The sequence below is a fragment of the Aedes aegypti genome, chromosome 1, assembly GCF_002204515.2.
Source record: "Aedes aegypti strain LVP_AGWG chromosome 1, AaegL5.0 Primary Assembly, whole genome shotgun sequence".
Lineage (NCBI taxonomy): Eukaryota > Metazoa > Arthropoda > Insecta > Diptera > Culicidae > Aedes > Aedes aegypti.
The window spans coordinates 158,770,978-158,794,835 of NC_035107.1; the positions used below are offsets into that span (position 1 = coordinate 158,770,978).

General features: G+C 36.0%; 1 protein-coding gene across 6 annotated transcripts in view; it reads right to left on the reverse strand.

Annotated features, from left to right (window-relative positions):
* Positions 1–23,487, reverse strand: part of LOC5565256 (cell growth regulator with RING finger domain protein 1) — a 180,946-nt gene extending 157,459 nt beyond the window's left edge. For all 6 annotated transcript variants that reach the window (XR_002501957.1, XM_001649559.2, XM_021852212.1 and 3 more), the window contains exon 1: positions 23,336–23,487. The gene's annotated coding sequence lies outside the window, so the exon portion shown is untranslated. The remainder of the gene's footprint in view (positions 1–23,335) is intronic.
* Positions 23,488–23,858: the final 371 nt, after the last annotated feature.

The window sequence follows — 23,858 nt, forward strand, 5'->3', positions numbered from 1 at the left end:
GGTTTCTAAGCAGCACAGCTAATCTCAACTCAATAACAAACTAGTTCTTCTTCTTTCTTGCATTACGTCCCAACTGGGACAAAGCCTGCTTCTCAGCTTAGTGTTCTTATGAGCACTTTTACAGTTATTAACTGAGAGCTTTCTTTGCCGATTGACCATTTTTGCATGTGTATATCGTGTGGCAGGTACGAAGATACTCTATGCCCTGGGAATCGAGAAAATTTCCTTTACGAAAAGATGCTCGACCAGCGGGATTCGAACCCACGACCCTCAGCATGGTAATGCTGAATAGCAGCGCGTTTACCGCGTTCATAGAACATTTTTCTCTAAAACAACAGTTTCGGAGTTAGATTTTTTCAAATAAGTTGCATTCAAACATTTATAGGCCATTTCAAAAGTAATTCTTGAGTCAAAATGATCAATTTTTCTATAGCAAACATATATTGTATCATACCAAAAACATGTGCAAAATTTAATCCAAATCGAAGACTATCGAGCACGATTTCTATTTTTTTCGACTCATTCTGGATGGAATTCGTCAAAATTGTCTACCATAGGTTTTGTTAATTTTCATTAACTGAATTTCCTGCACTAATTGCCGCAAAAAACTCCCGACTTTTTCTAGAGTGAACTTGAACTAACAAACTCTACTGCCTCTTTGACGCCCCACATTGGCCGCACTCCATAGAAGTGTTGGCCGAAAGTACAATTCTCACTCAAAACGTCCAAAACTGGTAATTATTTGATATACCACAAAAGCGGTAAATGATCGTTTCTGATGCGTTTCCTAGATATGTTGCACAAGCTTTTAATGCTGCTAATCATGTTTATAATTAGGCTCACTATTTGTGACTCAATGTAACTAATTGGGATTCAATATATAGATTTCTCTTAGTACGATTCGTTTTGTTTTGTGCTGTCCCTACTTCCATCACCTATTTGGCAGGGAATTATGCAAATTTCTCTACCTATTGTTCATGTATCCTTCGCTATAGACTGGTGTAGATACTGTTGCATCCTAGTGATTTAACAGTCTCAGTTTAACTCAAAATACCAAGAAGTTTTTCTTTACATTGTCATATTCTTTGACTTGGTTAGCCAAAATCACTTCTTTAGAGGTCCTAAATGAGACCGTTGCCTTTTTGACATTTCAAACTTTTCTATCTACTGATGCAAATCAGTGTGCATGTTTGTGTTTTCGGTTAAGGTGAAACATCTCGAAATCCAAAGATGGCCGTCACAATGGCCGACTTGTGACCCTTCTCACTTTTTCAAACGGGCTAAGCTGAATAAATAGTAAGCAAACGTTCCTGGCCTTCTTTTTTAAGCTTTATGCTAGTGCATAAACTCGTAAAATGAAGTGCAAAGTTGTTGGATGTTTCCTTTGCGATATTAGTGCCTTTAAAGTTTTAGTGCAATTTTGGACTATGCGTTACATGTCTGATAAGTTCGATATAGCTTTGCATATTTCAAATTTTTCCATACAGTTCGAAGCAGTTAAGCTTATACCTACTTTCTCTTGAGAAAGGATTTTTTGTTCAAATAATATTTTACAATAATGAGAATTATTGAGCGGCTGGATTATTCCGTGTTGGGTTTCAGAGTCATGAACTTAACAATGTTAATTGATTGTCTAGGCATCTATAGTGGACGAATAGCAAATACTTTGACGCGCGTACATCTCAGACCGTCGCGTCGTTGCTGATTAAATATAACTGTACAAAGCCGACAGCAAGATGGTTCGACAAACACAGGAAGTGCATCTCGGGTATGAGCTGCGCCATTAGCTTCAGCATCGAAAAGAGGTGAGAATGTTCCCTTGTGTATATGTTCATGGATGATAATGGGTAGCACTTCTGATGCTGTTGACAGAGTACAAATTCCAGACTAAATTAGCGGAGAAACCTGTGAATGAGGTGTTCACATTGTTGGAGCTCCGTTCACGGTATCGCGCTGAAGAAGCCATGGCTTCGAGAAAATTTGTATATTTACACAATTTGATCAATATTTGGGAGCTAAAAAACAGATTGTAGATTTACAGGAAAAATTTCCTTATGAAGATCTAAGACTTAATAGTGATAAATACTTTTGAACATTTCAAACATTTTCTAAACATATAAGTTTCATTTAGATTCATGAATTTAAGAAACCGCATTAAATCAAAAACGTTTTTGAACATATCAAAGATATCTCATGTCGAGTCAAAAGCTTACACTGATTCATCCCCCTAGATAGCAATTTCGCTATACTTCGTTTGAACTGGGGAGTAGGGTCGGTGTATCAATAGCCGATCATCTAAGAACGATTTGTAAGGAATCGATAGAAAAGAATGCGTTTTATTTTTACGCCATCTGAAAGCTTTTATCTTGGGTTTGACGGCATTATTTAACTTTATTTTATACCAATTCATACAGACTTATATTGGTGTTTATCATGCATGTTTGAACTCAAAACTCTTTTGTAGGTGAATTTTTCTATAAATTTTATTATTTTATGAACAAAATCAAATCCACGTTCTCTATTAAGATTCCACAATCATATTCCAACTACAATGAGGCCAAAGAGTGGCTTGGTTGTCTATGAATGTAAACACATGAAGTTTACATACTGATTATCAAAGTTACCCCAAAACCGAAAACAGACTTTCAATGGTATGAAAAATTGTCCGTCCATTCATAATAGATTGTTATTCACTCTTTCGACTACAATCGATAACTGATATACCAGTACTTGTTTCAAAAACATAAAATAAAAATCTTTTAAATTGAATCCAGAAATATTCAAATTTTCTTCCAAAAAACTATCAAAGTTACCCCGTTTTACGGTACTGCATAAATAATTTATTCATATCATAATTTGTTATTTGTTTGGCATTTTGAAAATGTATTCGAACCCAATGGAAGGACAACTGATTGTCAAATTTTGATGTCATAACTTATATTGCAATTCTTGAGATATCAGTATTTTTTAATCTTAACATTGAAATAGTTTTTTACTTTGTTAAGTACCGTAAAACGGGGTAACTTTGATAGTTTTTTCAAAGAAATCTCAAATATTTATGCATGCTGTTTCAAAGAATTATGATTTATATTTTTAAAACAAGTACTGGTAACTAACGATTGCAGTTGACAGATTGCCAAAAGATTTATTCTGAATGGATATATAATTTTTCATATAAGCGAAAGTCGGTTTTCTGTTTTAGGGTTACTTTGATAGTCGAACAAAATTGAATGAATTACAGAACATTTATAGGGATGGTACACAAATTATGTCACGCTAAATTTCAACTTTTTCGACCACCTCCCCCCCCCCCCCCTTTGTCACGTTTTTTGTATGAGTCCTCCAAATTTTTTATTAGGCTTGTCACGCTTGGCTTGACCCCCTCTCCCCCTCAGAGCGTGACGCAATTTGTACATGACCCCATAGGGATACCTCTACGCTTTTAACGCTTTATGGAAATTTCTGACTTAGATTACAAAAATGGTCTCAGTTTGTCAAAATTGTTAATAACGGCTAGCCCCGCGGCTACACCCACTCAGGGTCGGCGCTTGCTTGCTTCGGGTGGACCCACTTACCTTATCACCGGAACCGAAGTGGACAATAGAAAGAGAAGGCAAACCCACTGCTTAGGGAAACCAAGGCGGTCTACTAAAGAAATAAGTGGCACATTACACAAAGAAAGTAAGCTTAACCATATTTATTTAACAAAGATTACATTGAGTAGGGGAAAGATGTTCGTTGCGGCCGTGCAGGAGCATATGGTGCCAGGTGGCGAGAGAGAGAGAGGAGAATTTACTTGCTATGCGGGTTGCTGGTCATCCTTAGCTTGCGGGCTTGGAAGTTAATTCGGCGTACATGCGATCGTTCGTGCCTTGGACATGGTGCTTCCTGAGGTCGCCCGGGGGGGGCCTTGCTTCTCATTCGGGGTTCGATAGTTGTTGCCGGACGATTTCCACCTTGCCGAGGACTTCCAGGGTTGTAGCCTTGCCGTCGACGTCCCTAACGCTCGCAGACGAAGAGGTAACTCATAGGATGTTGAGCGGCGACAAGCGGGGCAAGCCCACGGACCTCACCGTCGCTCTCACCTCCAAAACTTTTGTTACCCTACCTTCGTGACGTGTGGAGCAGCAATGGCGTAACTCGCTGACCACCAGCGTTGGGCTCGCCGACCTTCGCTTGTTGGGGACCTTGATGTACCACCGTCAGGACTTCTTTACCGGTGATGGCAATTAGGGTGGCTACCAGTTGGGCTCGCCGACCTCCGCTCGTTGGGGACCTTGCTGTACTATCGTCGGGGCTTCTTCTCCGGTGGTGGCAATTAGGGTGAATCTGGGGCTACCACTAACTTTCACCATCCAGCAAATATCCTGCGTCACAATCCGAACTTGGCAGGGGTCTTCACTCGCGGACGATTTCACTTGCCTCTTCAATCTGGCCACTTCGACCGAACTTCGCTCTTAATTGGCAAAAGGGTTTTACTTGCGAGTTACCCGAACACGCGGTAATTATCTGGTTTTCTTTCGGAGCTTGCTTTAATCCGTCCGTCGTTGTAGAGGGTTCGACACTATCTCCTTTCCAGTCCGAAATAGCTCCTCACTCCTCTTCCTCTTTTCCCTCTCCTCTCTCTTACTTCTCCTTTCTTCACTCTCTCTTCCTTCTCCTCTCCTCACTCTCTCATTCGCTCGCTTCTTTCCGGAATTCTCATCGTGGGCAGGGGTGCCACACTCGTAGATTTGATTGAGTATAGGTAAAGATGTGAGACGTATTTATTCTCGCTCATCATGGTCGTAGTGAGGGGTAAGTATGGAACTAGGGCTTTACAGTTCAAGACAATATATTTACTTCTGCTTGTTATTTCCCTGACAGATTTAATGTTGCCACTGTAAAGCTCCTATTACTATCCTACTCCTATCACTTGGCCTCCATAATGTGGGTGTATTTAATTGGATCCGATGTGTCGGTAACAAAATGGTATTTGCTAAGAGATTTGAAACCGAACTCATGTTCTACTACAACTAGGCTGTCAAGGATAAGTGACGAACTCATTATGGCTTCATCAAATAGTGATTGTAGAACAGATTGTTTGTACGCGTTGCAAAAATGCTAAAATCTTATAAATTTTCAATATTTATATATAAATCTTCAAATGTACTTGATTCCAACGAAAATAGCTTTGACGTGAAGTGTCATACTAACTTTTCTTTTGAATTTATTTTGCTTAATTAATTAACAGAAACTTTGTTATTTCGTTTAGTATGATGTGGGTCTCGCACTATCAAAGTTACCCCGTTTTAGGTACCACAGAATATCACATTGTGTTATCACACCATTGCTGATATATTGAAGGTTAAATAATTAAGGTTCATTAACTTTTGTATACAAACAGTTGAGAGAGTAGATAAATTCGTTATTTTCATTAGGCAGCGTCCATTTATTACGTAACGCTAAAATTGGAAATTTTTGACCCCCTCCCCCTGTCCGTAACGCTTTTTGTATGAAAAATTTCAAATTTTTGTATGAACCGTAGCACTTGAGCCTACTCCCCCCTTCCCCTAGAGCGTTACGTAATTTATGGATGCCGCCTTAGGTCTATGATAGGTTGTTCAGACATCTAAAAAAATAACGATTTTCATTAGCATCCCAACTATTTGTCTTCAAAATAACGTTTTATTTTGTTATTCTCTTTTTACAAAATTTATATTTAACACGGCAGTTGTTATAATGGCAAATTTTGATATAATTCAGATATGTTTGCCCTTTTGGCACATACTAGATAACAATTTAATGTCCAATTGCTCTAACAGTAAAACATGTCATTGTTTTGTGATTCTCTTCTACCAGAGTTACATGAAGATACAATTACATTGCATACATCTAGGCTTTTGAACGTTACAGTAAAATGTCGGACCTCAAGCACAAAATTGGATCACAATTGCGAAAATGTTTTGCGCTAAGGTCAATTCTATATCCTTCTGGTATTGATCTATTGACAATCAGTGACAAATTGTAAACAAATATTCAAATAGACATCGTTAAACGAATTGTTTGGAGCCGCTTTTAAAACGCTCTACTGTTATCACTGGTAATTACTCAAATAAAATGCTTTAAATGTCTTATATTTCCTTGAAAACACATCTGACATTGAATTGTTCGGATTGTATGCAGAAACGGCACTTATTTTCTGTAGCAGTCTATTTAGAGCAGCTCAAACTGAAATCAATAATTACATTTGTCATACGAATTTACATTACTTTTTATCTGTGACTTACAAATTTAGTTTCACTGCTAGCCTCGTGGAACAATTTCGCTGAACGGATCCAATTTTGCGCAGAAAACGGTTTAACACTAGCCTATTAAATTAATGTTTTAGTATATTCATTTATAATTTTAGATCTAGAGTACTCACTTTAAATTTTTTGCTAACTTACAAACGGTTTTATCTTGCAGTTGCCAAGCTTTAGTAGATAGTTTTTATCGAAAATAGTAGTCGTAACCACGCCGTAGTTCACCTAAGCACAAACCATCATTTGAGTATGTATTTTATAACTTTAGCCTTCAAATTCATGAACAACAACTTACTTAATAAATGCCCGTAGATTACCACAAAATTTTAGTTTTTAATTCAATAATTTTCGTCTCAAATTCAACAATTTCCAATAGTTTGATAAAGCACGATTCACATTTAGTCTAGGTTTTGTTTTTGCTGTCCCATTATCTTATCTCTAATCCGATTTGTAGACTGGTGTATTCTCGTCATCCCAGAAGTGTTGTCAGAATGTTAGGCAAATTTTATGTGTGTACATATGACACACACAAATACATCGTGTAGGTTGAAGCGCCCATCTATCAAATAGAGAGTTGCGGGTTCAATTCCGTCGCGATTTTTTTTAAATATGTACACCCTCAAATATTTTCACTCTAAGAATAATAATCCATTGCCCATGCAAAGCATTTATAACATTCACATGAGTAATTTAAATTCCACTTAGCCTGAAAAATGTCCATCCAAACACCACTCAATCTAGACTCAATCATATATTATGAAAAAGTTGCCAAATGTCATTGCACCCAATAAGCAAAGACGAAATTAAGACATCTATGCCTTTTTAGTTTTCCAAAATTTTATTGCGACTGAGGTCGAATATCCTTAACTTCCAATACCGGGTATCTTCGCTGACTGGCCCAGAATTTAATCTGAAGAGGGAGGGGGTAACGCTTGAACGAATCATATAATATTTTGAAAATTCAGTTTTCAAACTCACCATGAGCCGCATAAAATAAAGTCACGGGCCGGATGTGGTCCAAGGGCGCACGTTGGGCAGCCCTGGTTTTCATACTAAATTGAGATTGCTTAGAAAAATGATAATTGTTAATCAGTAGAACAATTCATTGGATGTGATTAATTCAGTACCTGATTTACATTTCATATTTCTCTTTCTAGCTCACTTCAAAAGTGCACAAGTTGTCTATTTAACGTATGTTTTTTGATAATTACTACGGTCTTAATGGAAAACATAAAAACACTTAATTACCAACACTAAACATAAACGTCAATCCCAAGTAACATTATTAGTTTTTTTTTCCACTTACTACTCATAAGTCTTAACACCTTCAATAAACATTTGATAAAACTCCGTTAAACCCGAAAATTCCCATATTACAGGTTGACTATACCAGCAAATCGCTTCCAAACTTTTGAGTTTTGTATCGTATGAATACATCTACCACGGTGTGCCAGAAACCGTTATCAACGCAAACAAATGTCCAAGAATTTGGCGCCTATAATTCGAAAGATTTGATATTCAAGCATCTTCTTCGTGAATTTGAGAATATTCTAACGAGGGAATCGGAAGTTATCGTGATTTGAAGGTTTTGAGCTATTTTTGAAGGGATACATGCTTCAAAATATTACCCAACAGTGCATCATTATTAATTTGTAAACCAACCAAATACCATCAACTTTGCATTAAGCATTCAAAACATGTGATATCCGAGCATCTTATCTGTGAATTTGAAATCATTTCTTCAAAAAAATCAGAAGTAACAGTGATTTGTATATCTACCATTATTTCTATGAAGTTTAAATTATATATTTATTTGGCTTTGTTATAGCAATGTACATAATTTAGAATTAAAAATGTCCATAGAACTGACACTCAGCATACAAAAGATAGAGTAGTCAAGTATCTGTGCAGTTAGAGAATCTTAAGGCAACATAACTAAAGTAAGGACTGTTCATTTTATAAAGTGGACACTTTGTTTATGCTATATCTTTTTTATTTATTGATATAATCGTAATCGGTTTTCTGTGCATCATTCAACTATTATTCTACAATGCTATAAAACTATACGATCCTAGAAAATGCTTTTGGTTGAAGAGCTAAATTGTTTTTCGAAAAACTCCTAAGAAAAGCTGTTAGTCAAAGTTTAACATTATTTTTCGAAAAACAAAAACCCTAATTTTTATGCACAAATTGTGTGCTTGTATCCTTTACTATTCTACTATAGCTAATTGCTTTAAAAAATAAATTATATTTCACCTTTCTTTGACATTAGGTAACTTTAGTGATTTACCCATTTCTGGCCAAATTTGCTGATACACCATCTTTTCACTCCAAGCAAAAGAGAAAAGTAAATCGCGTGTTCAAAACTAGTTTGGATTACTAAAGAAACTATATTTGTATAAACGAGAGCTAAATCGTGAGTTTAAACCACAGTCTTAGGTATGAATTTTACTCTTTATAGTAGTTTCACTAAAAAATCTCATACAGGTATGTTCCGTTTTTATCAACACGATCGGCGATTTTCAGTTGACAAAAACGGAACCGTGACAAAAACGGAATAATTTTCTTAGACAAATATTTTACAAATTTGAAATTAAAATTGCGGTTGCGTCAGGATAATACACATTTCATCATATAAATGCACAGTATTGATGTTAAGGAACTGCGAGGAGCATTTAAATTGATCATTTTTGTAGGTTCGCAATGAAAGTTAATTGCAGATTTCTATCAATCAATATGATCATAAAAAGTTTCAGTTTTCTTGGTTAGAATTTCAATAAATGTAATATAGAATATTTAAACGATAATCACATAAATGTCCTTTGCATCGCAAGGTACGCCATATTTGTAAAAATGACTACAAGGAAGTGGGGTGAGCTGATTATTGTTCGTTTTTTAGAAATATCAAACAAGAAACAACTTCTTTTTCTACTGTTCATTCTCATCCTTCTACTTCTTATTCTTCTTCTTCTTTATGGTCACATCCGATTGATGATTAAATGTGGAGTTATGATGTGAAAATTTTGCAAATTGAAATGTAAAGGCCCAAACGCAATGATAGCGGAACGGCAACGGAATGCGGAACCGGTTCGCCAGCATGAATCACATCATCTCGACTGAGCTGTCAACGAATGAAAGTGAACCAACCCTGAGTCGACTAGCATGTTATAGTTCATCTTGGCGGACCGGTTCCGCTTTCCGTTGCCGTTCCGCTTTCATTGCGTTTGGGCCTTAAGTATTCGGTTTCCTTGAGCCTTCCTGAGCCGAGTGGTTAGAGTCCGCGGCTAAAAAGCAAAGCCATGCTGAAGATGTCTGGTGTCGAATCCCGTTCGGTCCAGGATCTTTTCGTAACGGAAATTTCCTTGACTTCCCTGGGCATAGAGTATCATTGTACCTGCCACACGATATACGAATGCGGAAATGGCAACATTGGCAAAGAAAGCTTTCAGTTAATAACTGTGGAAGTGCTCATAAGAACACTACGCTGAGAAGCAAGCTCTGTCCCAGTGAGGACGTAAATTCCAAGAAGAAGAAGAACTTACGGTTTCCTGTGCTTTGAATTGTCAAATTTAACAGTAAAATTATTGTGGTGATCTTTCTTCTAAAGTTACTACCAAATTACTACCAACTTCGACAAGAATGCACTAATCGCCAATCTAGAACAGCACCATCATCGCCTTTTAGCTTTAAGGCCCAAACGCAAAATAGCGGAACGGCAACGGAAAGCGGAACCGGTATGCCAGCATGAACTGTAGCATGCTTGTCGACCCAGATTTGGTTCACTTTCGTTCGTTGACAGCTCAGTCAGGATGGTGTGATTCATGCTGGCGAACCGGTTCCGATTTCCGTTGCCGTTCCACCAGAGACAAATTAAAGACCTTCAAGTCCCTTGCAAATGCCCAAAATTTTATGGCTCATAAGGTAATCTAGAATGCCGTGAAAAGTGTACTGCGATGTGTCAAACTTGGGTACCTTTTGCACTACCGAGGGACCAAATGCAGTACTAGAAGTGGTACCCAATCTGAGCCCGAGTGCGACGGACCTGGTTCCACTATCATTGCGTTTGGGCCTTTACGTTAGATCACAAATAAACTGGCAATAAACAGACCTTAAGTTCTATTTTTTTTGTTGGGTAAAAATTATATTAAATACTAGTGGTCCCGTCAAACTTTGTTTTGCCATCAAGTAGGCTGCTGAAAAATGGCATGCAATCTCCCATACAAAACGACAGATCAGTTTCTAGGTGTTTTTTTTTTCAGTTATTCCAGAGAATTTTTCAAATCGTTTCCTTCACTCAAACACGTCAGAACACTTGACCAATGCAATAGTGAAATAATCGTGTAAGTCTATCAGGCCTTTCTTAAGGCATTTCGTGACGTACAAACACCATTGCGTTTTTATTTATATAGAAGTCCATCAAAACCACAAAAGTGTACAAACTCTAGAACAAGCATCACCAAATAATAACTTTTTGGTAAGAAACTCTTTTGTAAAGTTTTTTTGAATAAGCGTATGGCTGTTGGTATAAGACTCCTAATTAACCTTTCAGTCTCCATGTGGGGAAGTGGTCCATGGTCTGTTCAAAGATCAAGATTCCAGCAAATTTGGGATGTCAACAAAATCTTCTACATATACTGCTTAGTTTTGCTAGACCTCTTCCCCTACCCCTTGGAACAGCATCTAATCAATTACTGTTTGCTATAATTTGTGCAATACTATCGAGTTTGAGATGTCCAAAATATGACAAGGTCGACAGTCTTATCAAGAATAAAATAAACTCGGTCATGTTTCTTGCCGCTGCCCAAACATTCTTGAGTTCATTCATTCCCAAGTGTAACCCTTATCAAAAAGAACTGAACATATACGGGATCGTCCATTAATCATGTAAGCGGTTATGGGGGGAGGTAGGGGAATTTGAGATATCTTAAGTGCCATACAAATATTTTTTGTTTTCACACAAAAAATCATACCATAGGGGAAGGGGGGTATATATGTTTATCAAATTTACATAGAAAATTCTTTTATGCCATGTTATATAAGAAAAAGGAGCGCTCTCCACAACTCTCTAAAGTACGTATTCAACTAAACACAAATTCCAGTTTCTGCTAGGACGTTGCTAGAACAACTCTCGATTGTTGAAGGATACGCCAATCTTATCCAACAGACCATGCTAAGTTTGAAAACTCCAATTGAATAATTGCATAAAAAGGAGTCAAACCTTATTGAAAGGTATAAGACTTGACATCTACCATGTATCGTAGAGGCTCAATATTAACAAAATGTCTAAAATTCAACTCTGAAGGCCCAAACGCAATGATAGCGGAACGGCAACGGAATGCGGAACCGGTTCGCCAGTATGAATCACACCATCTCGACTGAGTTGACAACGAATGAAATTGAACCAACACTGAATCGACAAGCTCGTTGTAGTTCACGCTGGCGAACCGGTTCCGCATTCCGTTGCCGTTCCGCTATCATTGCGTTTGGGCCTTGAGGCTGTTAAAAAGCATTTCAATTGCTTCAAAATAAGTATTTAGTTTATATTCGAAACATTTTGAAAGTTTAAAAAAATCAATTTTTATGTGTTGATAAAAACGGAATAATTTGTTTACGAAATCGGAACGTGACAAAATCGGAGCGTGACAAAATCGGAACGTGATAAAAACGGAACATACCTGTACTTTCAAAATCATGTACGCATATATATCGATCTACAGCAAATTGTAAACGATTTTCTCCGAATATTTCAATTGGTAGTCTCAGAATAAGATATTATGAAGATAATAAGTGGAAAATAAAATCGGTTTTATTACAGCAGTGTTGCCAGTTTTGAAGATTGTCAATGTACTTTGAAAGAATAAAGCAATTGTGTTTCTATTCTGCTTCAAATGTGACGTGGGGACTAAATGAGTAACTCTTTGAAAGCGTAAGTTATTTTTCATATTAATACTATATTAGCACTTCCGTCAGGACGTACTTTAAACCAAAAAATTGTAAAAGTAGATGGAGTACCGTGTACCTTTTAATTCCGCTCCTAAATGCTTATCTTTGACAGATACGCGTATTTCGACTACCACTTGCAGTCTTCTTCAGTGTCTGCCACTGCAAGTGGTAGTCGAAATACGCGTATCTGTCAAAGATAAGCATTTAGGAGCGGAATTAAAAGGTACACGGTACTCCATCTACTTTTAAGTTTCTCTATTTGAGATTCTGCTCAGAGGATTCGAACATTCATTAAAGAGCAAAAAATTGTACTCATATCAGTTTCCTTTAAATTTTAAATATTTTTCTCTTAAAAATATAGGGCAAAAATGATTTAACAAATATCTATAAAATTGTTGCTCCAAAAATAACTTGATTTTTTCCATCAGGTTTCTGATTGATAATGCTTTCGAAGAACAAGCCTTTTTTGAAAATAAACAAAATAAATTGTCGAATTTTCCAACCAATTTCTAAAAATCACTGATTTTGATAACCTCCACAAATCGACCGTTTTAATCTTTGTTCCATATTCGAGTGAAATTTAATTATTTTGGAGAATTTTTATTATCACAACATTGTACAATAGTAGTCGAACGATGTGCAGAAAACCGATTGAAATTTCATTGATAAATTAAAAAGATACAGCATGCACAAGGTGTCCACTTTATAAAATGAACAGTCCTTACTTTAAAATTTTGGATAGCAAATATTGAATATTGTTAATTAGCACGTCCAATGTTTTTACGATTACTGAATCCATAAAATTCTTCTCAATATGCAAATCAATGTGATTTAACAGCGTAATTGATCACGCTTTGAGTAAGCCTTTGAGTATCTTCGAGTAAGCCTTTGAAGTCCTCTGCACTTCCACGAGAAATCACTGAGAGTTTGGAAAATTGGAAAGGGCTATAATGGATTTGTCTAGGTAAACACAATTCTCAATTACAAAAATCCTAGGAATTATCGCATAATTCTCACTGGTTACATTTCCCTCCAAACGCAATAAAGTCAATAACAAAATAACTTAAATGAAATAGCAAGTAATCCTTTTATATGTACAAAACTTGACTGAAGACTCAATATGACGACACCTTTGATGACGAACCATTCAAAGAATTTGCATGATGCGAATCATGCATCAATCCAAAAAATATCTACCACTATCCAAAAAAAAGTCGACACAGTATCGAACAATTCAAGGATCTTGTGTTATTTTGAAAAAATAAACCAAATATGATGCTTGCGGCATTTAAATATTTTGCAAAACATGACACAAGGTTTATTTCGAAAATAATTGACTACTGACTATTTATTAAACAAATATATAAACGTATCCCCTTTCGTTGTCACGAATAAAATGAGAACCATCATATTTATCCCATTTAGAATAGTCGCATAAAACGATCTAATCAGTTAATAATCCTTCCTCGACTGAGCGACAAGGAGCCACTTTCAAATTGTTCTGGTTTACCAATACGCTTATTTGGGCCTTTACGAAACACTGTCCAGCAAAAACGAAACAAAATTTTCAAAAACTAAGCCATTTGCTTGTGATGTAGGGGAATTAGGGGCATAATGAACATACGGGGCGAAATGGACACCCCCTTAATATCTAAGAATATGCATACTTCATCGAAAGTTAATACACTGCATGAAATCTATATTCCATTTGAAATGTTAGACGGTATTAAAGTTTATTTTTTGCTTCAATTGTCCTTCAAAATGTTACTTAAAGTTTTTCTTAGTTTCAAATTGGCATATAAGCAAGGCCGTGGAAAAATCTAATTTTTGAGCAAAGTAGCAAACCCAGAAAGGTTCTTTTTAGTTATTATGATTGAGGGAGAGCCCTTTTACATATCGGAACGATTGACTGACATTAAATATATTAAAATCACTAAATTTCATGCAAGTGTTCATTTCGCCCCGATGCCTTTTTACCAGCCTTGTTTTCGACCAAATTTTCTATCTCGCTTTTCTGACATATGATATGATTTTTATCACAATGAATGAATGTAGCACATCGTACTAACATCAAACTTGAAAACTAGCCGAGGGTGAAATAAAAATATTGCCATTTTATGGTCTTAAACCGAACATTTGCTTAACGTGTCCATTATGCCCCTAATCCCCCTACCGAAGCACTGTCATTCTTCAATGAAAGATAAAAGTTTAATACAAATTTGTTAAGTTATTTTGTATCGCAATGATAAAATGCGTGTTGCGAACACTATTTTAGACTATTGAAAAATATATCTTACAGACAGGTCCAAAACTTCAAAGTACTCTAGCTACGTTGTTTTCCGATAAAGTTTTCTCAAATAAGGTGCGAAAATGCTTGACTACTATATCTTTTGAATGCCGAATGTCAATCCTATGCACAATTTTATTTACACTTTTTATAACAAGGGCATATATGTATATGAGCTCTAATTTAAACTTCATAGAAATAATGGTAAATATACACATCACTGTAACTTCTGATTTTCTCGAAGAAATGCTTTCACGATAACTTTCGATTCCCTCGTTAGAATATTTCTGGCACACCGTGCTATCCTTGTAGTGTACTATAAAATATAAGAGCTGTTGTATAGTCTTATTGAGCTCAACTAGCGATATTTAATCTTTTGCGATCTCCAAAAACACGAAATAAAACCAATGAAGAGCAAATTATCGAGCTAACATTAGCCAATAAGTTGTTTATAAGCCATAACCCTTGTTTATCATATTGAAAACATCATAATGTCTACCGACTCATAATAATTAAATGAAATAATATTTGTTTGCGGTAAAGTAAATTTCCTTAAAAACGCGTGAAATTCATGACAAAGAAAATTTACTGATGAAATGACACAAAATTTTTGATTTACAACAACGCATATTGTATTAAAAAAAAATATTGTAATTATAAACCCGAAACTGATTAACTTATCATTCTCTACATTATCGACATAATAATATTGGTTACCACAATCGGACTGCATTCTAAAAACATACACCAGGCAGTTAAGATTTAAGAGCACTTTAACATGACTTAGTGCAGTCTTAGGAGTTTTATCGACGTCTTTGTTAGACAAGCAAGATGAGGTTTTTGGGTATCAACGGTATCAACAAAGCATTTTAAAGTGATTGTACCCCGTTTGGCATAAAGTCGTTTGGCATAAGGTCGTTTGGCATAAAGCCGTTTGGCATAAAGTCGTTTGGCATAATGGTTGTTTGGCATAATGGCCGTTTGGCATAATGGTCATTTGGCATAATGGTCGTTTGGCAAAATGATTGACTTAGAATGAATATCGGCATTTTTTAATCTTTTACCGAGATCAACACCACCGAGCCCATAGCAAAAAAATTTGGAAGGTTTGCAATAAGCATGGTGTTTGTTCAGAGATTTTCCAAGCTATGAATGTAAAAAAAATGTTGTGATATTAGAGAGCATAACTAAATAAAACTCGTAACGGGTCTGGTGGAAGATCTTTTCGGAATGATATTTTTTTTCTACATCTCAGAACATAGAATATCTTTGAGCTTGTTGCGATCTACATATTTGAAAATATTAATTGGCAAAGGAAGTTCGCAGTAGAATATTTCGCTCATAGAATATTTCGATGCAGATCAAGCTTTTTCCCAGTTTTGACGTGAAAACTTGATGAAAATTACTTGATAAAATAAGAGAAAATTCATTTGCAAAATATTTAAAGCTCTAATCCAAAGACCTTTTATTAGAGCATAATGCAAAAATAGCCTCTATACGAGAGCAGATAATTTTTCGTTCAAAATGTTTGAGGCTCTAACGCAAAAAATGTTCCCACAGCATAACTCAAATGAACAACACATTTAAAAAAAAATATGTGTGGCAAAACTTTTGAACGACTCAATATAAATTTTAATCTTGGACGTGTAAGTCAAAAACACCGTCAATTATCGAAAGAAGGGAAAGGAGATCATGTATTTGCAAGAAAAAAAATATGTTCAATATTGGCAGGTTCTAAAAAAATATCATTCTTACAGCACGTCTTGCAAGAATTGATAATACAACGAAATATAAAAATAGGTTAACATTTAGCTTTACTAAATAATAAAAATTTAAAACAGTTTATATATAAAGAACAGACTATTTTCAAAAGAAGGCAACATTTGTGATTAAATATAGAAGAAGATGCCAAAAATAATCGTGGCATAATACAACGAAAAGACATAAAAAAAAGCGTTCCGAATCATCGGTTCCCCGAATGCCAGTTCCCCGAATGACCGGTTTCCCCGAAAAGCGGTGCAATTTAAATAGAAGCTATAGGTAATAGTCTTTAGCAGCCTCCTGACACCGCCCATACAACCCCATTGAAAAATAACGAGCAAACATCTCTGGTTCCCACTGGGAAGTGGTTCCCACTGACAGCTCAATGTTTGTAAACAAATAACCGTTTGAGGACTAACAATCGATGATGGCGAAATCTTTATCTCCGAAAAATATTCCAATAGCGAAACTCATATGAAGCATTAATATTTGAAAGAAGGGTAATTTCTGGATAAATAATAAAATACTATTAGCAATAACTTTCCTAATATGCTTTAGTTTATTCAAGAGCATATGATTGTTGAATAAAGTGTCATTTTGTTTCAATTGACTCCAAAGCCTGACAAGCCTGATGCCATCAGAAAGATTCAATAGAAACGTAAAACGAATGCCATCTTAAGAAATTCTTGTTTTCAGACTCATTATGCCAAACGACTATTATGCCAAACGACTTTATGCCAAACGGCTTTATGCCAAACGACTTTATGCCAAATGACCTACCACCCTTTAAAGTGGTTTTTACTGAAAAGACAGTTTAGCTCTTTTCAATGCATCATTAAAACTGTTAGAATTTAAAGCATCTCTAATAAAACCTTCATAAATAATATCTCAGATCAGAAAGCCTACGCACTTTGAAGCATAGAATTGCATAAGTTTCAAGCAAAGCAGAACATTCAGCCGCATTACGAGTAATTTTTAATTCGTACATAGCTTGGCAATTTTTCCAAGTTCCAGCAATGTAAAACGATGGTCATATGTCGGCAAATTCGAAGGATCACAACTCGGCAGATTCCTCTCACAAAATTACGCTGAACAGATTCCTAAAAATGGCCATACAATCGACGGAAATTCTAAAACGGATCTAATCAGATAACGGCACAGCGAACGAAGATAGTAAATATTCAACTTAAATTGGAGAAGAATACAAATAGGCATCATCTAATTTCTTAGAGCTTTCAAAATCATAACATGATTTCCAATAGATAGGGTAACGTATATAACTTGAACATGCATATAATTTGGACAGGCTGCTTTTTCTATGCTCATTTACAATGAGATGATGAGGAATTTATGTACGAAAAATCATGCATTGCATTATTAATACACTATGCTACTTAATAATGATGGCCAATTTCATAAGAATTGGAAATTGGCTCCAAAAATATCAAAACTGTAAATTGTATCAAAAGAACACCTGTGAAACCTACGAATGCAAGAGGATGTACGTTTCAAGAACATACTTTAAACGCAATAATAGCGCTCAGAATAGGCATTCATTAAAAGTTTGAAGGCGGCAATATGATAAAATATGTCTAAAATTGAAGCTAAGTTCATCTAAAATCTTAACATTAGTATATAAGGCATAAATCAGGTGGTGTCCAAAATAGATTACGGTTTTTGTTCAGTTGATATAATTTGGCCATCTGTTGAAACGCACTGGAATGTCACATGCATGTATAACTGCAGGCGTATTTCGTGGATCTGATGATATTTGCTTCCATTTAATGAAATTATTGATTATCACTAATATACACATCCAATAAGCGGAAAAATGCATAAGTCACATGTAAACTCTTCAAACATTATAATACGATCGTCCTTTTAAGAAACCTTTGAATAGATAGTGAGATAACGCCCCTGTCCAAATTATTCAAATTCACATGAGGGTGTCCAAAATGTATATTTGATGTCCGAAATGTATAACAGACAGGCAATTAAAAAACGCTATTTTGGCACCTATTGCTACAGCTTGTAAGCTTTTTCTCTCCAGAAACTCAGAAAACAATGATACATTAAGCATATAAGTATCATAACGTAATCAAATATTAGTATCTAAGGCAGTTAATCGATCGCCGTTTCCAGACAAATCCTTAGCCTGTCCAAAATACATAATTTACCCTAAGAGTAAATTATTGATTTGGGAATTGAGTTTTGAAGGGCTAAATAATTTTTATATGCACAAAGAATTCGAAAATGTTTGGGCTAAAGCTCTAATTAATGGAAAAACGCATATTTTTTCATCCGTGTATTTTCCACCTGAACACGCTAACAAACATTCTTTTGAATTATTTTTCAAAATTGTCGAAACTATTATTTCAAATATGGAACCTGAAGTAAAACTGCATATTTATGGCGACTTTAACCAACGCAATGCCGACTTCATTGCAGACAATGAAAGTGAATCACTTTTACTCCCAGTCGTAGGCGAAGACAGTACTTTACAATTTTTATTCGACAAAACATCATATTTTGGCCTAAATCAAATTAATCACGTAAAAAACCAGCAAAATTCTTACTTGGACCTCTTATTTACAAATTGCACTGAAGATTTCTGTGTGTATACATCATTATCACCTCTATGGAAAAATGAAGTATTTCACACAGCAATTGAATACTCAATCTTCATACACAAAACTTCTCTCCCCAGCGACTGGGAGTAGGAGGAAATGCCGGAATACAATAAAGCAAATTACAAAGAAGCCAAACGTAGACTATGTATAATTAATTGGAAACATATTATAAGTATTAAAGGAAATGTCGACACCGAAGTAGACAAGTTCCATTCAATTATTCAACAAATAATTAATGAAACTGTGCCAACAAGAAGAAAAAGACGTATACAAAATAACAAGTTACCGGTGTGGTTTAGCCCACAACTGAAAAACCTAAAGAACAAGAAACAGAAAGCGCATAAATAATACAAAAAAGAAAATACTGCCACGAACTTACAAAATTATCATGACATATGTAACCAACTCAACTCAGCCATTAACTCCGCACATGAAGAATATAATCGTAAAGTCGAATCCGAAGTCAAATCATGTCCTAAAAATTGTTTTAATTATGTTAACACAAAATTAAAAAGTAGCAATTTCCCTTCGCGAATGCATTTCGACGGAAACGTAGGTGAAAACTCTTCCGATATCTGCAACCTTTTCGCAGATTTCTTCCAAGAAGTGTATACCACCTACTCTGAAGAAGACCGCGACCGCAATTTCTTTTCCTTTTACCCAGAAATTTCTAATAGTATATCTATTGAAAAACAATCACAACAAGAAATCTTATCTGCACTAAAAAACCTGGACGCAACTAAAGGAGCAGGACCGGATGGGATTGCACCCGTGTTCTTCAAAAATCTCTCAGAAGAACTTACCCTCCCCTTAGAACGCCTTTTCAACATGTCTCTTAAAAATGGAAAATTCCCAGAAGCTTGGAAATCCTCATATTTGGTGCCTGTATTCAAATCAGGTACAAAATCTGACATACGGAACTATCGCGGAATTGCCATTATCTCCTGTATTCCCAAACTCTTCGAATCTCTCGTAAACGACAAAATTTTTCAGCAAGTAAAAAACCAAATTACTTGTAGGCAGCATGGCTTTTTTAAAGGCCGCTCAACATCTTCCAATTTGCTAGAATTTGTCTCTTTCATTCTCAACGCAATGGACAATGGCAAGCACGTAGAAACCCTCTACACTGACTTCAGTAAGGCATTTGACCGAATCGACATACCATTATTAATCTTCAAATTGCAAAAAATAGGAATGGAGCCAGGACTCTTGAGTTGGATCCAGTCATATCTATCACATCGGAAACAAATAGTGCGCTTTCAAAATAAATTATCTGCACCCATTTCTGTAACCTCTGGAGTACCCCAAGGTTCTCATTTAGGCCCACTTCTTTTTATTTTGTATGTAAACGACATTTCCTTTTTACTTAGAAAAATAAAATTTCTTATATATGCAGACGACATGAAGCTCTTCATGGAAGTAAGTAATTCTAGCGAAGCAGAAGAATTCCAGAATGACATTAACTTATTCTTCACTTGGTGCAAATAAAGTCTACTCCAGCTCAATATCAAAAAATGTAATTCAATAGCATTTAGTCGAAAATATGTAACACCTCCAATTGAAGTATTTTTAGGAAATCAAGTAGTGCAGAAGTGTAAAATTGTAAGGGATTTGGGCGTAATCATAGCGTTAGCGTTAGCGTTAGCGTAGTTACGGTATACTTCGTAGATTGGATACTAGCAACATTCATGTTTCTTTTTAATAATCTCATCCTGACTACTTTCAAGAACAAGGCAGAGGAGTATACCTTGTTCAAATCATAAACAAGAATACTAAAAGCATGAATATCGCTATTCCCGGCCACGCCCATCTTTACCGTAACTTGGGATAGGGGAAGGAAATGTTGATGTAGCACTTACTTAATGAGAGGCCACCGACTCAGCGACACTCTCATAAGTGCTACGGAGTTGAAGGTTGGGGAAGGTATATTGTCAGGATTCACCTAGAAAGCTGGCGATAGACCATAAATATTTGTTGTTTAAGCGTTTTCAAATTAATCTTTTGAAAGCCGGCAATCAAAAGAGAAAACAATAGCTTATTTATAGTATAAATAGTATATCGCAAAATGCTTGTCGATTGTGCAGTAATATTTTTGCTCAATAACCAGTAAAAAGCAAAACCGATCCCTCCAGGGTCATCGGATTGTATAAAATAACGATACGCGTAAAAAAAAATCACGCCTATTGAAAAACTGTACTGTTCCCATTGAAAAACTGTACTGGGTGGTACTGTATTTTTAGGTAATCGAAAAACGAAAGGAAGCGCGTTCGAACTAAACACCCTAGGATAACACAGTCGGTTTTTCTGCTCGAAATTATACGAAAAGCAGAATCGATCCCTCCAGGGTCATCGAACGGTTAAAAAGCATCCACAACCGATTGTTAGTTACGTAACACCCGTCCGGACAGAATGCGCAATCTGAACATAATTATCAAACTCCGAAAATAACAGAAGTTCCACGACGCGGACAAAAACGATCCGGAAGGCTCACAAAAGAAAAAGTATCATACTGGAACAAACTCACCGGATTGATTCTCTAAATTTATGTGCTGCCTGTCACTTCCGGATGGTTCGGTGAACTTAGGGCAGCCAAAAACCAACAGTACTGAGGACACAAATCAAACAAAAATCACTTTTTCCTTTTTCACTTTTCACTATTCCATTTCTGAATGTAAAAACTGTCCTGCTTGGGCTTCACGAAGCACTACCCAGCAAGACGCTCCAAAACAGGAAAAAAAAACAAAAAATATCTCCAGCTAAATGTGAGCTAAATCTATCGGAATAATCTCCGGCGACGAAAACATGCGCGAAACCGTGAGCCAAATCTATCGGACGACGCAAAACCGAACTGTCCTGCTTGGGCTTTACGAAGCACTACCCAGCAAGACACTCCAAAACAGTAAAAAAAATCTCCGGCGACGAAAACATGCGCGAAACCGTGAGCCAAATCTATCGGACGACGCAAAACCGAACTGTCCTGCTTGGGCTTTACGAAGCACTCGGGATTTGGGCGTAATCATAGACTCTAAACTCACTTTTGTAGAACATTATAATAGGGTAACGACTGTTTATTTCGTTCTTAAACGCTAACAGTTGGCGCCAGCGGCAAAAAGTACAGGCAACAACCTTTCGAACATTCAGCTTCTTTCACTGGCCGCCGAGCGACGACACTGTTGTTTGTATACCTTCCACTGATCGCGCTACGCTGGATTCTCTAATTTCTCAAACTTTCAACACAAGTGCATGGAAGAATGGTAGTCGGAGAACTGTCAAAACGTATAGAAAATAATGAAAAACGTAAATTACTTGCAATTAGGAAACTGGATCAAAAAAGTAGTGATAAGAAGTCAAGTGTAAAGTGAATACATAACTTTTTGTGTTTAGTTCATCTTCCGTGGTGCTTTTTTTGCTTCAGGGTTTCGTTTTTACTACCACTGAAAAAGAGCCATCTATTGCCTTTTCAGTTTTGAATATCACCCTATTCCATAATAAACAAAGCAAACAGCATGCTTGGCTTCATTAAGAGGTTCAGTAACAATTTTCAAGACCCATATACTATTAAACTATTGTATACTACATATGTAAGACCAATTCTGGAATACTGTCACCTAGTATGGCACCCGTACCATGTCGTACACGAAGAACGCATAGAATCAGTACAGAAGCAATTCCTTTTATACGCCGTTCGGAAATTGAATTGGACTGTACTGCCACTTCCGTCGTATGAAGCACGCTGCATGCTCATCAACTTGGAAACACTTAAGCAACGCCGGGAATTCGCAATGATTCTCTTTATAAACAACATTATTTCGAACCGTGTAGACTCTGCTGCACTTCTTTCTCAACTAAACTTCTACACACCCTCTCGGCATTTAAGAACAAGAAAATTATTTTCAGAAAAATCATGCAGAACGCATTATGCTCAGAACGGACCAATAAACCGTATGATGCGTCAGAATAATGTACATTGCGAATTCATTGGCATTACTATGTCCAAAGAGCAGCTTAAAACACGACTAAAGAACAATAGAAGTAATCCATAGCATGTAAGAAAGTATTGTAATTATTGTATGTAGTCTACCTATGCTTGACGAAATAAATAAATAAATAAATAAATAAATTGTTTGATAGCTTCATTATCATATATTGTTAGAAACATATTACTTTTCTGTGGCATAAAACTTGTTTTTTTTTTTTCTAAAAAATGATCAATGCCACTAATACTGATTTTGATGCAGAAAACCGCATAAATCAATGTTTACAAAGTTCACGGTTCCTCCAAAAGACGCCTATAGATGAACCTTATTGATAAGGTACTGAATATTCTAGATGTTTTTTATTCTGACTAATCGAATTATCGTTTACTGATTAGGAAGGCATGAGATGTTTTAAGCATCGGATAGAATGATCATTATTTCTAATGTACTCACAGCAAAATTTATCATCCAAACCACACAAAACTTCTAGAGCCGCAAAACTTAATCCACTGATTTCAATGTTTACAAAAATTCGAAATAACTGCGTGTCGGCAGTGACTAATATTGTCGTTCGATCAGCTGCGACAAAAGTTATACACAATACTGACATTTATAACCGATGTAAACATAAGCGTAAGGTAAGCTAAGAAAAGCATATTCCTCATGTACAGTGCGAGAATGGATCTGTTTTGAATTCGTTTATATGTATTTACAGCTAGTTTCATGTGTAATGCTAACATTCAGTAGTAGACTGAAAATGTGATCTTATCGCCATCTATACAGCAACCCGACAACTGTCTTTTTTGCATCATTTGAATTTACTGTTGATTGTAATATAATTAGAATTCGTGTCCACGAAGATAGGATAGAGCTTACGCGATGAATGATGCTCGAAAATATGGCCTGGAAATGTATAGAAGGGAACTTAAAAGTGCTTGTACATATTTTTTAGAATGCCTAACTAACATCCATTCGT